Source organism: Atractosteus spatula, chromosome 5 (genome assembly GCF_055471065.1).
Source record: "Atractosteus spatula isolate fAtrSpa1 chromosome 5, fAtrSpa1.hap1, whole genome shotgun sequence".
In the NCBI taxonomy this organism is placed as follows: Eukaryota; Metazoa; Chordata; class Actinopteri; order Semionotiformes; family Lepisosteidae; genus Atractosteus; species Atractosteus spatula.
In genome coordinates this window covers 6,666,390-6,682,601 of record NC_142710.1, presented here as the reverse complement: position 1 = coordinate 6,682,601, position 16,212 = coordinate 6,666,390, and positions in this window count along the sequence as shown.

Here is a 16,212-nt window from a genome sequence, read left to right as displayed (position 1 = left end):
AACCTATTGACACCTGTCCCGAGACTCCTTTGTCACTAAGAAACGAGAGGAAAACTCGGTGCTTTAAAAAATTAACATGACTCTGCCGTTATTTGTCTCTAAACCCATCTCTCGCATCCTTTTACTTATAACTATAACGCAGGAGACGACCAAAAAATACGATTTAAAAAAAATGAACGAAAGAAAAAGCGGTGTGTGGGGAAATCCGAGATTCAAAGTTTAGCAAGCTTGCGGGTGAGACACAATTACAGCCCTACAGTGACAGCACACCGCGGCGTTTTACTGTATCTCTCATATGTCGAACGTCTCAGTTAAATCTTCAGTTTTCCGTTTCTGCTTCGAGTTCAACTTTGCGACTCCTGCCCAACTGTTTATTTTTTTATTTATGCATAAACAATAGCAAAAAACACAATACAAGCAAGAGTACATATAACATTTCAAGACAAAAAAACATCGTCAGGGGCACATATTACAAAATCAATTCAAAGTATAACAACAAGTTTGAACAAATTAATTAATGATAACGTCCGCACCGCTTTCATATTTCACTCCTGCCCAACTGTGTATCTCTCTCTCTCTTCCTGCGTCCACCGCCCTCCATATTCCTTCTATAAAGATACTTCACGTTCGCAGAATGAAACCGCTGCATTCAACTCATGTTTCCACGCGTCTTCAGAAAAAGCGTGTTAAAGCGTGACGCGCTGAGGCTTGCAGGGGCAGTACCGGCCTGTGTGGGTACAGGCGGGGTCTACCTTCAAGTCAGGCTGCAAGCCCTATAGCGAATGCAGGTCCCTGTAGCAGCTTTCTGCATGAAGTCTCCCTAAGAGCATATGACCGATGCTGCGAATTCACCGTGACTCATTCTAGACCGGAAAAAGAGGAGGGCGGAGCGAGATAGCTGTCTTGTGGTGGATCCGTGTTGAATGACGAACCAGGCGTCTCATGTGATCGTGACAAGGCAGGTTTCTGCACCTTATCGCCCTTTTCTCTGCCACTCGCTGCAAGGAAAGATGTCATATTGACCCTGCAGTCTCGCCATTCCCCGCAACGTGGAACTGAATTCCAGAATATCAGATACACACACAGTGCCCTTCATACATATTGGGACAAGTGAAGTCAAAATAGTTGTTTTTCCTGTATACTCAAGCTATTCGGGTTTGAGACGGAACGATCAATATGAGGTACAGAAAGTCACCTTTTATTTCTGGGTAGTTCTGCTCCTACCCAGAAATAAAAGAATAATAGAATAATAGTACTTTTTGTGTTCAATTCCCCCATTTTGGGTGAGCGTAAGTATTGGGAGAATTGGCTGCCAGGTGGTTCTTATTGGTCAGGTGTTTCTTGTTGCTCTGATTGTGCTCACATTATAGAGGTGGGAAGACTATAGAACTGTCAAAAAAAGCAATTTTGATTTAATAACTTTTAGCAGACAGACCATCTTGGAACTTCCAGCTGGCAGCCCCAGTGGAGCTCAGCAGGTGTGAGCCTGGTCAGTACCTGGATGGGAGACTCCTGGGAAAGCTAAGGTTGCTGCTGGAAGAGGTGTTAGTGAACCAGTAGGGGGCGCTGACCCTGCGGTCTGTGTGGGTCCTAATGCCCCAGTATAGTGACAGGGACACTTGACTGTAAAAAAGGTGCCATCCTTCAGATGAGATGTAAAACTGAGGTCCTGACTCTCTGTGGTCATTAAAATTCCCAGGGTGTTTCTTGAAAAGAGTAGGGGTGTAACCCTGGTGTCCAGGCCAAATTTCCCCCTGGTCTTTACCAATCATGGCCTCCTAATAATCCCCATCTCTGAACTGGCTTCATCACTCTGCTCTCCTCCCCACTGAGAGCTGGTGTGTGGTGAGAGTACTGGAGCATCATCCAGGTGGGGCTGCACACTGGTGGTGGAGGAGGGGATCCCCATTACCTGTAAAGCGCTTTGAGTGGAGTGTCCAGAAAAGCGCTAAATAAGTGTAAGGAATTATCAATTATTATTAACACTTCAATGTCCCACTACTTATGGAGGGCACTGTAATTGGCACAACTGCATTCATATGGTTCGTCTGATATAAGTGAAGGCAAAGGTACATGTTAAGGAAGTCTTATAAGGTGGCCAAAATAAGACAACCACATGACACTCACATGTTTCAATAACAGCCTTAATTTTTTAAAATCAGTTAATTGGACAGTTATATGCAAGAGGGCAGCCTGGAGGTAGGATGAAAGCAGGGGGAGGCAGCCCTCTGGGAATGAGATTAACTTTCCTCACGGAGTTCATTATCTGCCATTGCCCTTTCTGAAAAGAGTTCCCCAGAACTAACTGCAAATGCCTGAAAACGCAAATCTATAATTAGGAGAGTATTGCCACGGGCTGGCAAAGCTACAGCACACTGAGAGTGAAGTGAGTTTAGGGTGACACTGTTGTGCGGTGGTTAGCCTTGCTACAACGCAGAGCTGGGGCCCTGGGGTTCAGTTCTGATGGTGCTGTCTGAGTGGAGTTTGCATGTTCTCCCCATGTATGTTCACATGGGTTTCATTCTGATGCTCCAGTTTCCTCCTGCTGTCCAAACACATACTGGTAGGCTGACTGACTTCTGGAAAAATTAGCTCTGTTGTGAGTGTGTGTGTGCCTGCCCTGTATTGGATTGGCATCCCATCCAGGGTGTACCCTGCCTTGCACCTCTTGCTTGCCAGGATAGACTTCAGTTCCCCTGTGACGCTGAATTAGAAGATTCTGTTTTAGAAAATGGATGGGTGGAGTTGATTTTATTCCCAAGTACTGTAGCTCCTGATTTGCTGTTTCACAGCAGGTCTGCTGTTAAAAGCGAAGTGCGTTCACTTCACAGGCAGTCTCACCGTGCCTCGTCACTGCCATAGCAAAGCAAACACAGGCTTCCGCCGTCTTGGTGGAAATCGGGGGGTTGAAGAAATAGGGGACACCCTGGAGTGCTCTGCCTGGTGTTGGCCAAGGAGCTTGTGTCCACACTACCTCCCTCTCCTCTCTCCGTGTGCGGTCAGAGTGTCTGCGGCCAAGATGTGGGCAAACACTCATGTGCTCTTCCATTTCATCGTCAGTGGCCTAGCCAGGATTTTATATTTGGGGTTGTAGAGGGGTGGCAGGGACGCCTGTAGGGGTGGCATTTTTAAATGAAGTTATTTGCCTTCTAAAACTGGATATTTTACTGAAAGGTGTGCTCCTACACTCCTCTGAACCAGTCACACCAGTAATCCTGTTTCACACCGCAGGCAAGCAGAGTGGGGTGGCATGATTTCTGGGTGTTCTTCTGAAAGGTTTGCTTCTACTCTCTTCTGAACCAGTTACACCAGTAATCCTGTGTCACACCGCAGGCAAGCAGAGTGGGGTGGCATGCCTTCTGGGCAAGAAAAGATGCTCAAACCCCGCTATTTCTCACCCCCTACATTGTCATATTTTGAGAGCTTCTTCAAGAGCATTTGTAAATAAAATACAGTGAAAGCTCAGAATTCTCAGTATAAGGTCTTGGTGACAGTTTCTGTTCATTCATTTCTGTTTCTTTAATGTCACAGAGGCCTGTTTACTTAAAAAAAACATTCAGGATTTCTTGTAGAAATACAAAGGGATGTGTGCTTTAACTTGTTCCTACAAATGCATAATTATTATATATTATATTTAGTCCCAGAGCCAAAATCTGAGCAGCATGTGAGCGATCTACAAGGATCTGCTTCATATTTGCCCACACTAACCATTTACAATGTAGGCTACATGTATACTCTTTAATACACGGCATAATTGTTTCCCACATTTACATCATTTTCACTGGTTGGTTAATTGTAGACAAAATTTTAGTTGACGTTTAGGTAACGCCTAAAACGGTGGGGGGGGGGGCAGCTCGGGTGGCAAAGCCATATTTAGGGGGTGACAACTGCCACCCTGTTCCACCCCCTACTCCTCTGTGTATGGCCCTGTCAGGCGGGTGTAACTCACACGATGGGTGTGATGAAAAAGACAACGCAAGCGCTGACCCATTGCAAAAAGGATTGTCACGCACCTCCTGGCATCACGTTTCCATCACTCCATTCCGCACCTGGGTAGGCCAGTGCCAGGATCCGTGACCACAGCAGCCCTGGGACCCTGGCCATGCCCTGAGGTGACCCTTGACGCAGCAGGGCACTGGGCCTGCAGAGAAAGAGGTTGTACAATTTCAGCTTTACTGGAGCAATCAAGCTTCTAACCTCAGTCTCCCTGTGCTTTTGCTTCGCCTTTGTCAAGGGCTTCCCTGGATGTCCCTTCTGGCAGTTTCGTAGAACAAGCTCCCTATTGTGTTCTTCCACATTTCTTGTGGTTTGACCACAGATTTTCCGGGGCTCCTCTGTGGCTTGCCATCGGCACGGTGGTGTGACAGTTACCGCGGAAACCTTGCGGCTCTCGTGTTCTGGGTCCAGGATTAGACTGGGGTGCCTTCCGCGTGGAGCTTGCATGTTCTTCCACAGTCCAAAGACCTATTGGTTTGGCCTGATCAGCTGTGCAGAATAAATACCCCCCCAGGATTTAATGCCTAATCTCCCTAGCCAACTAAATGGGTCTTCACCACCTCGTTCCATGCGGTCCAGGCAAAACATTAACTCTCAGGGTAAGCCAACACCATTAAGAATCTCTAGTATGTTGCAAAGCTATGGAAACTATTACCTACTGTACACCATTGTTGAATAGCTGTGGCAGATCTCTTCAGCCTGCCCATTTGTCAGGAAGAGATTTTTGTGCACTGGAATCAAACCGTTCCTCTCATTTTGGCATTATGTCTCTTCCTGCTCGGTTTCACAGCTGGCGGTCACCCATCCACTGTGCTGCAGTTCCATTCCTCTCATTCCGCTGGGTCAATGGCCGCAGTCACGCCCAGCCCCGTCTCCAGCAACATGTGGTTGGAAAACTCCGCACAGGCAGCATATGTTAATGTAATAGTCCCGCCAACGGCCAGGGCTTTGACACAGGACTTTGGGAATGCTGACCTCAGCTGTTTGGCACGCTGAGCAAGTTATGGTATCAGGGATTCTGGGTACCTTGAGCCTGAGCACTGAAAATAGGTGAAAATGCACTCGGTAGTTGTTGCACCAGTCTGTGTCCTCTGGTCTGTCTGTGTTGTCATTAGTTTTGTCTTCCTCCACGGTAAGGATCACTGTGTGCTCTGTTTTTCAGATTTCAGCTAGGCTATATTCACGCAATAAGATTTTCAGATTAACCTGGAGCTAGACCGCTCAGTGCCATGTATGTGAGCAGGAGACCTCTCAAGTCCACACTAGGTTTCAGCAGTATCCAGTATGTTATAGAGGACAGGAAATACGTGCTGATGCACAGGAGCACCTTTGCCTAATATACAGACTTCTGGATGAACTGAAAGCCTCTGAGTTGTATCCTTTTTTTTAAGTCTCATTCTAACAGGCTGCTTCTGTTTGACAAGAAATCCTGATATACTAATGCCTCTAGTACAACAGCACTCGGGGAAGCTACTTTACTGCTCTAAACATCAGGTTATTTCAGTCTCACCACAAGAACCGAACCTGTTAACCACGGGTTTACCAGTCCATTCCATACGCAGAGAAGACTATCTATCTGGGTGGGAAATCAGCTTACAGTCTAACGTGTTCCTATGCTGCCCTCTAGTGGCCTAACCCGGTGGTAACACTCTTCATAGCCTGTTGCTCTGTTACAATCGCAATACCCCGATAATCACACCTGAAGAAGGCTCCACAGTTGAAACGTTGTTTCTTTTCTTATCTTTTCGGAATGGAACAACCCTTTACCTGTTCCTTTCCATCCCCCAATAATGACCTTTTCTAGCATTAATAGTGTGGGTACGCGTTGATTATTTTGCAAATTAGTCCTTTGTTCAAGCACTCCTGACCAATATAATGACAATAATAATAATTCATTACACTTATATAGTGCTTTTTTGGATGCTCCACTCAAAGCGCTTTACAGGTAATGGGGATCCCCTCCACCACCACTAGTGTGCAGCCCCACCTGGATGATGCTCCAGTACTCTCACCCCACACCAGCTCTCAGTGGGGAGGAGAGCAGAGTGATGAAGCCAGTTCAGAGATGGGGATTATTAGGAAGCCGTGATTGGTAAGGGCCAGGGGGAAATTTGGCCAGAACTCCAGGGTTACACCCCTACTCTTTTCGAGAAACGGCCTGGGATTTTTAATGACAACAGATAATCAGGACCTCGGTTTTACTCCTCACCCGAAGGATGGTATCTTTTTACAGTATTGTGTCCCCGTCACTATAATGAGGCATTAGGACCCACACAGACCGCAGGATGAGCGCCCCCTGCTGGCCCCACTAACACCTCTTCCAGCAGCAACCTTAGTTTTTCCCAGGAGTCTCCCATGCAGGTACTGACCAGGCTCACACCTGCTGAGCTCCAGTGGGGCTGCCAGCTGGGAGCTGCAGGGTGATAGGGCTGCTGGCGGTGATATGTGAGAAGGAGGCATTTAATACAAAATGTTAATAAATGTTAAATGGTAATAAACAAACAAAATCAAAATGCATTAGAGCAAAAGTTCTAAATGAATGCAATTTAGAGAGGCAGATGTATCTCAGTCCCATTCAGTTTGACAACTGACTTTCCCATAATACTGTAAAGTAAATTGGAGCAATTTCTTTCAGCATAATGGGAGACCGGATTCACTGCTCTACAAGTTCTCCACAAGAGGGCCCCCTAAACACAGATAAATAACACAGGTACAGACCTGCCAAAAAATCAGTATGCTCGTTTTAAATAACCCAGCAGGATTATAAACTGGGTTTATAACGGTTATAGGGGTACTACCCCGTTATAAATGTGTTATAACCAATTATTATAACTTTTTATATCTATCGTTCTTTAAAAAGGATAAGAGGATAAGTTACCTCAGTGACAGTTGTGCAGTTCAATTTTCAGCATGAAAAGGGGGGTATATCTCATGGCTCCTTCATGGTGATGTTTTTCAAGATTTTCACTTTGATGCCACACTGGTACACTGGTCCATGTTTTTAAAACTGAATGTGTAGCTACTTGGTGTCACAATCATAATCCATCCCCTTAAGAACGCTCTGGCTCTTTCATATTTTACCTGATTATATGCACCTGCCCCCAGTCCTGCCCCTCCCGCCTCGTGGCGCTCCCGCTATTCCGGGCTCAGCACTGGGAGATGGACGCCCGGCAGCCCGCCTCCCAGCAGGTCCAGGACGGCATAGGCTTCTCCCCGGCGTCCTGACCGTCCGGGTCCGGGGCTCGGAGCGCCTGGCCTCGTCATGCTCTTTTTCTTCCCTGTCCCTGCACCGGATCCCGTTCCGGGTTTTAATCTTGTTTTGTCCCTTCTTGGTTGGATCACCCGGTTTTGGACTTTTGGACTTCGCCCCGGATGTCCCCCCTGGACTCTTTGGACTTGTTTGCCTTGGTCACGCCCCCCTGTCTGTCACCTCCTGCTGATCCTCGTCTCCTCCCTGTTGTCCTTCTCTACTTACTTCCGGATTGTACCGTCTGCATAGGCTCCTGAACTACGCTTCGCGGGAGCCTGCACCGGCTCCCATTACACTTGGCTTTTACTATGGTTTAGTCAATCAGATCCTAGAATGAATAAAAAGAGAAAGACATTTTAAAAAAGACTGAGATTTGACTGATGATTCTTTCTCTCCCACCCCTCGGTTCATGGGCGACAGAAAGAAATTGTGATAGGGCAAAACATTTGGAATTTGTTTTTGTTTAAAAATAATTGCCGACGTTTGCCACACAAGACTATCAAGAAGAGGCAGGTGGCAGACAGAAGGGGTGGATAAAATACTCAAGAATGGCAGTGTGGCACGAAAGCAATACTCCAGGATTAGAGAACCCAACTCTTCCTGCACAGAGCAGAGTAAATCCCAGAATTCCCACCCCTGCAAGCAATATGCAAGGATTAGTGAACCACTCTCCCTCCGCAGCGCCAAATACATCCCAGCATTCCCACACCTGCCAGAATCAGAGCCCAAATCCAGCCAACGGGGGATACTCCACAGAGCTGCAGCCCAGGATGTGACCTGAGCCGGCACAACAAAGCGTGAACCCCCCGAGTGATTTGTTCTTTTAGACCTTCTGTCCTGCATTGTTTGCAAACGTTTCCGAATCGTTCCTGTTTTGGCAGGACCGCAAGGCGCCGGTCCTGCCAATAAAGCACTTGGGGTTTGAATTGGGGCGAAGGAGCGGGGGAGTCGAGTGGGTGTGGGGGTGGGGGGGTTTAGGCGGGAGAAGTGCCAGAAAGGTGACAGAATGGGGACAGGGCGGACGGGAGGTAGGGGGACACAGGAAGGCAGTGACAGCACTTGGAGGGGGTGAGGAGGCCGGCCAGGGCTGTGAATTAAACCAGCTGAGCCAGACGGCCAGGACATCCGTCACCCCCTCCACCCCCTCCGGGGAATTCGAGCCTGGCCGAGTCTGCCGGGACTGTTACTCTCACATCCGACTTCTCTTTCTCTTTCTCCTGCGCCCCCCTCGCCCTCGGCAGACGATGTTCCGGAGCAGAAACACAACGGTCGTCGCGGGGCCAACGCCGGAAGAAACGTGGCCCCTGGCTCCAAACCCCCAAGTGTTGTGTCCGCTTGCCGAAGTTTCTCCAACCAAGACGTGAGGCGGATTTGTTAGGAAAGCGTCCCGAGGGAGAGGGGGGAGATGACGGGGGAGCCTGCGGGCACGGCCGCCTCAAAGGGTGGGTGGGGCCCAGGGCGGTACTGGTGTTGTGGGGCCCAAGGTGGGGGTGTGGGGGGGGTCTTGTGTGTAGTGGTGGAGGCAGGGAGCAGCGTTGAGGTGATGAAATAGCTCCCTAACCGGCCTGAGCAAAACCAGACAAACAGAACCGAACAGCACTACTCATCGCTGTTGTTGCTGATGCTATCGGTACCCTCAGGTGTCTCAACGCCAGCACCCTTGTCGTCATCGAGATCACCACCCGTGTCCGTTTCTTCTTCGCTCCTGGTTTTCACAACGAACCTTCCCACAGACCCTTCGAGTGCCGCATTTGCATCCTCCCTCTTCTGCTTCCTCTTTCTTTTCTCGCACCCGCTGTAGTATTTTTTAAATTTCCCCTGCTTGTGCTCGCCGCTGTTCCTCTTGCTAACTTGCTAAATTGCTAACTCTTCGTCCAAGCTTGTTCAGTTCTGCCGCGATCACGTTTAGCTGGCAACCGACGCCTGTGACGTAGTGAGGGCGGGACACGCCTCCGGCTCTGAATAAAGCATCTGCTCTCCCGCTAACTTGAGATTTCATCTGGAGTTAAAACAAGAGTTCTGTGTGTTGCTTTATTAAAATATTTAAACATTTATTTATATATCTATGTGTGTGTGAAGCGGGACGGGGGACTTGGGGGCTGGCCGGCATGAGCCCCCCCAAAGCGTGGAGCAGGCTACAAGTATGAATAGCACCAATAGTGTAACCCTAAGTGTCTAAGTCACTTTATCAGGGCCTATAAAGACTACAAAGAACGTCTTAATCAAGGGGGATAACATCAGATTTAAACAATGGTAGCCATTCAGGAGCCAAACCAATGACGGGACATACCAGTGACCCCTAAATAATTCTCTGGGTGATCAAGTGGCACTTTACTATGTGGGTCCCAATGCCCCACTATAGTAACGGGGACACTATACTGTAAAAAGGCGCCTTCCTTCAGATGAGACGTGAAACTGAGGTCTGAGTCTCTGTGGTCATTAAAAATCCCAGGGCGTTTCACGAAAAGAGTAGGGGTGTTACCCCGGCGTCCTGGCCAAATTTCCCATTATCCCTTACCAATCATGGCCTCCTAATAATCCCCATCTCTGAACTGGCTTCATCACTCTGCTCTCCTCCCCACTGAGAGCTGGTGTGTGGGGAGAGTACTGGAGCATCATCCAGGTGGGGCTGCACACTGGTGGAGGTGGAGGGGATCCCCATTACCTGTAAAGCACTTTGAGTGGAGTGTCCAGAAAAGCGCTACATGAGTGTAAGCAATTATTACTATTATTACTACTGAAAGCTGCACTTATTTGAGAAGCAGATGAATATTAAGTGCTGAAAGCCATTATCAATTTCTTAACAAATTACTACTTTAATAAGGGCTGTTGAGTCTAATTTTTTAATTGTCTTCAATATTCTAAAATTAAATTGCATGCAAGCTATCTGTCTAAACTTCACTTTAGTGCTTTGAAATTGCACAGCCCATGGTACACTAAAATAATCTCCCCTTCTTCATGAATTTTCATTTTACTGGAGACTAGGAAATTCAATACATTTTAGTGACAAAACACAAGTGACAGCTGGAAAAGAGGCATGTAATAATAATAATGTTTCTTTATTGGCCCTATACAATTTCTTGCATTAGGAATTTGTCTTTTTGCATACCCCAGCTTGCTCTCCATGAGACACAGACACACAGGGAGAGAAGCTCAGTAAGCTCGGTCAATCATTGTACAGCACCCCTGGAGCAGTTGGGGTTAAGGGCCTTGCTCAGGGGCCCAACGGAGTAGGATTCCTCTGCCGGCCACAGCATTTGAACCAGCAACCTTCCAGCCACGGGTGCAGATCCTGAGCCACAGAGCCACCGCTCCGCCCCTGATGTTGCTCCCAATTACACACTTTGCACTTGTTCAAGAAATCTCTTTTTTTATGTTCCGGATGTATTCTGCATGGCTGCATTGGTTTAATTGTGTGTCTTCAGACACTGCAGAGTTAACTCCAGAAGTAGTTTTTCATGCAGCTCTTTAGTGAAATCTGTTTGTGCTACATTATAGTGCAACACTACTTCCTTCTTTTTTCATTTTCAAAATTGTTTGATACAATTGTTCAACACAAGAGGATCTTTCGTGTTTCTAATCATTGCTCTCTTAAGCACAGATTTGTTTTTAAATCCACCCAGTTTCTCTGCTCTCAGATATAACCCTCCTTTATGTCAGAAAGGGGAAAAGGAGAGTAAGAAATGTAGGCAGACTTCACCAAACTCCCCCACCCTGACATGACATTAACACATGACAGGAAACACAAACACAGCTCTGTACTGGAGGCTCGGTGTGGACTGGAGGAGAGAAGTGTCCCTTTGCTTTTAGCATGACATATTTGCATGTGTCCAGAAAGCTGCAGAGGTTCCTGGAACTATGACAGAACCCTTAAATAGCTGACCAATCCCGCCCTAATCATGTATTTTCAGTGCAATTTTTTAACATATTTTAGTTTCAAAATTTTCCTTTCATATTAGTATAAATCAATCAACCAATCAAAGTTTATTTACCAAATGCACAACAACACAGCATGCAGCAGTAGTGGCTGCCAATGAAATGTCTTTTCTGCGAGCTCACGGTGGGGGGGTAAAAATCACAAAATTAAAGTTACAAAATAAGGTTACATAATAATAGATAATAGTGCAATAGAAATGGAATAAAATAAACTCAGACAGAGCTCAATATAAATAGAGCTGCGATGTGTCCAGGGTGTATGCAATACATTATGTCCAAGTAGTGCAGTATGCCGAATACAGTGAAAACTGTGTGTCCGTGTAAACATTATGGGTGATTTGCTGAAGGAACTGCAGCTTGGCTTTTTAGCAGTCTTATTGCCTGCTATTGGTAGGTGTTATTGTCACAATACCAGATTTTGTTCATTTAGGTCTGCAGACATGAGGGGATTTTTCAGTCCATCTTGCCCGCTTGGTTGTTTAGTATTTGAGTGTATCTAAACCTTATTTTTTTTGTCTAGTTTCTTACAGATCCCCAAAGTATGGGTCTCGACCACCTGGAGCCCACAACCTTGAGTAAAGAAGTTTCCTATTTCTGTCCTCCGTACCGTTGCCTTGATTTTCCAGTTGTGAGCCCATATCCTTGTTTCACTGCTGAGTGAAAATGTCCCCTGGGTTAGAACTGTCTCTTTTCCTTACATTTCTTATATCTGGATCAAGCCTTCTCTGTCATGTTTGCCCCTGCTGGAGCACTGCAAATCAGAATCAGAATCAGAATCATAAATATTATTTTATATAGTGCCTTTAAAGGTGGCTTTTCAAAGCACTTTACAGAATGGCAACAACAGTAATAAAAAAATACACAAGATATGCACAATGGGAATACACAGTTAGAGGAGACAGTAGATGGTGGTACTGAACACAGTAGTAGCAGAGGGGTAAAGAATGGAGACAGTTAAGTAAAGGCTCTTCTAAAGAAGAAGGTTTTGAGTCTGCATTTGAAGGAGTTTAGAGAAGGTGACTCTCTGATATCCTTGGAGATATAGTTCCAGAGCTTTGGAGCATAACAGGAGAAGGCCCTGTCACCCATACAATGTAGACGGGTTTGGGGGTCAGTAAGGAGACCAGAATTAGAAGAGTGAAGGTTGGGAGGTGGAGAGTAGGACGACAGTAGCTCAGACAGGTACTGAGGTGCCAAGCCATGCAAAGCCTTACAGGTGAGCATGAGGATTTTGAACTTGTATGGAATTACCACAGCAACCAGCCACACCTCCTCTCACTCACCTGTCAGTCAGCCAGTAGTCATGGTAACAGTGTCATACAGGAAGCCTTTTCCAACGGTGCGCAATTTACGCCCACCCCTGTCTCAGGTGGATCAGGCTAATTAAAGGGGAACTGCAGTCCCAATTTCTCAGACCGGCTGTGACATCTGGGTAACAAAATACATTCATTGACAGTATCGCAAAATCTTACAAATTCCAAATGAAGCACCAATTCATCAACTTTGCGAAAGTACACAGTATATTGTGTAATTTATTGTATTGTACTCTGTAACCTTAATTCTATCAACTTCTGTCCTATCTCTCCTTGCGAGCTTGCAGAAAAAGCTGTATGCTGTATTTTTGTGCATTTGATAAATAAACCTCGATTGATTGAATGATTGATTGATTGAAGTACTGTAATTTCATGTTGACGCAAACCCCTGGTCTCATCACGGGCAAGCACGAGAATTTACACGAATCGTGATGTGATGCGGCCCTTCCTGCTCACTGGTCACTGTAATGACTAATGTAATGAGAGCGAATAAGTAAGTACCTGGAAATATTGTCTATTTTGTGATGTAAATTGGAGGATTTACAAGTCACTGTGTACATTTTACTTTCATTATGGTTTGAAATGCACTCATCAATGCTGATTCTTTCTAACCCCGAAATATAAAACTAGCATTGCAGCTCCCCTTTAAACCTTCCTCTTTGTTGAAGCCAGTTCCCAAGGAATCCTCAGAAGATGTCTGGATGGGATAAGAATGCATTTGTCCTGCATGTTTCGGGCAAGGGATGTGATCTGAGATTCACATGCAATGAAAGCAATGCATTTTCTGTTACATGGCCGCCCTTCCAAAAGCCAAGCCCAGTACAAGGACCTTCACAGATTCTGTCTCTTTTTAAGGTATGCCGTTAAAGCAGGGCGCCCCCTAGCTTTTGTAGGCTGCAACTTCAGCCACTTCTCCCAGGCCAGGGTCATAGCAATCCCCATAGACACTCGTCCATTGCAGGGGCAAGGGAGTCCAATTGAAGAAGCCAATCAAACTCAATTAAACAAATCTCTGGAAGAAAACCAGAGCAGCCACCCAGGAGCTCACACTACCAGAGGGAGAACGAGCCACCCAGCTGTCTCACACAGCTGAAATGTTGTGTTTACTTTCTTCTCTTTTCTGCCTGGAATAAACCTTTAGACCTTCGGATCACTTTATTGGCCATACACAATTTCTTGCATTAGGAATTTGTCTGTTCACATACCCCAGCTTGCTCTCCATGTGACACAGGCAGGGAGAGAGAGGTTTGGGGTCAGAGCGCAGGGTCAGCCATTTATACAGCACCCCTGGAGCAGCTGGGGTTAAGGGCCTTGCTCAGAGGCCCAACAGAATAGGATTCCTCTGCCAGCCACAGGATTTGAACCTGCAACCTTCCAGCCACAGGCAGATATCCTTTGCCACCTCCTCACCCCTTACTTGTTCCTTTGCAGCTTACACATGCTGACACAGCTCCCTACTTAAACTACCACCCCACATAATGTGCAGCCCTTATTATTTCACTTAGCACTACCAAATCTTCATTATCCAAATCAAGATGTTTATGCATTTATGGGAGTACAATTCCTTCTGTACCTTTGCAGTGCAGGATGGGCGTTTACAAAAATAAGCTATGGATTTCTATATCCCACTTGTATTTAGAGAATATACACAAAGATGCAAATAACCCCTAACAGAAAATCTTTGGACGCTAAATGATCCAAGCCAGTTAGGGGAAACTCTCCAAGACCTACTGAGAGCAGAGAGCTTGCTAGTGTTCCCAAGAATGCCAAAGGACTTCTGAGAGCGAGCAAAAATAAGAGTTGTATGCTTCATTATGTACGTGACTGAAAAGGAAGTGGTTTATGTGGTTTCTTTTTAGAAGAAAGCGTAGTGAGGCGAAAACACTTTTAGCGCTTGTTTTTGTACATAAAACGTGTATGAAAGAGCACCATAATACTTAACCTGCTGGGAAAGAACATTCAGGCCAAGTTTCAATAACTGAGAAACTGGTAGAGTTAGAAACAGCAGGATTTCCCACTCAAGGCTTTCTTTCTCCGCACTCTCCTTTGTTCCCAGTAGTCTGGGGAGCCCCAGTGTGATTTAAAAGCAGTTTGATTTATATCTCCACAGTAAGGTCCTCCAAAGGTTTTTTGGCTGCAGACCATTGTCAGGGAGATTTGTGCCCCTCTGCTGCCCCCTAGAGGTTGTGCGCAGCTCAACAATGGGCCCCACACAGGAAATCGCTCAGCTGGTAGCCTACTGGGAGAAAAATCAAGCTAGCCATCCAGAGGAGGTGTTTCTTTCTGTTAGGCGTCTCATGGTGGGGGGGTTCGGGGGGGACTGTCCAAGAACTTGATTTCTCCTAATCATCCCAGGGGGGAGACTGTCCGAAAACTTGATCTCTGCTTCTTCACCTGCTAACATTTGACTTGGGAGTCAATCAGTTGCTATTTTCTCAAATGTACCAAAGGAATCAAGTGATCAAATCACTCCTGTCCTGGAGTCCTTGCACTGGCTTCCAACCAGGTTTCGAGTCCAGTTCATAATCTTCATTTTCAGCTACAGTATGAGGTTTTGCATCGCTTGGTACCTCAGTACATGTCTGACTTACAATCTTCCTACTCTCCACCTCACAACCTTTGTTTCAAGTAATTCTAGGCTCCCCAAGCCCATCTACATACTGTCGGTGACAGCAGCTATGCCCCAGATCTCTGGAATTCTTCTGCAAGGAGCATATTAAAATTATGACTCAAAACCTTCGTCTTCAGAAAGGCTTTTATTTAATTGATTATGTGTCGGCTCCTTCACATTCCTACTGCTTTCCAGCTCCTTGTTTTAATTGTGTTAATTCTGATATCTCCCCTCCTTGTGTGTTTTTTTTTTGTGAAGCACTTTGAGAAGCCAGTTATAAAAGGCACTACATAAAATACAGTTTATTTTTCCCCAAGATGTCAGGGTATTTCGGAAGATTCCCAAAGGGTGAGTTTGACAGCCCACCCACACCCCATCTTTCTGAGCACACATTTGGGCACCCCTTTCTCTCATCCTCTCCCTGATGGGATAACCACTGTCCCATGAGCACTGGATGGGAAGACTGGGAATTGAACTGGGAATTCATTTATAGTTGTCACTGGAATTATCACGGTCAGTTATCTCTTACCACATACTGTATCTTACAACATGTCTCTGACATTCTCCACGGTGATGTGGCATTGCTTCTGTGTTCAGCTTGCGTTAAATTAAGTTTTAATTGCCCATAAAAACTTTCGCAGGATTTGTGAAACTGCCAGAGGACCGAAGACACTAAATGATTACATTTTCCCACGTTTATTTTGTCAGGACGGGACATCTTACTGTGACTGTGAATAAAATTTAACATATAGAATTATCTTTTAAGTTCGTTTCCTCCACCTATTTTTAATTCACTTGCCTTCGTCCCGGACAGGGGTCGCAATTATTGAAGGAAAAAAGAGTTACAGTTCATCAAGGGTAAGAATACATTTGCACTATGCATAAAAGATATCCTGTTAATAGCGATGTTGAGTCATATTTTCCTTCATACTTTCTATATTCTACAGCATTGAGGTTTCAAAGGCGTCTCCTGGCATCAATTAATTGAAAAACGTTCTTCTGTAGATGTGGTGTTAATTCATCACGTTATTGCAGTGAGTTTTCTACTCGCGCAAGAGAGAACTTGTGGAGCTTTAGGTTAATGCACGTTAGCATACAGTCACATC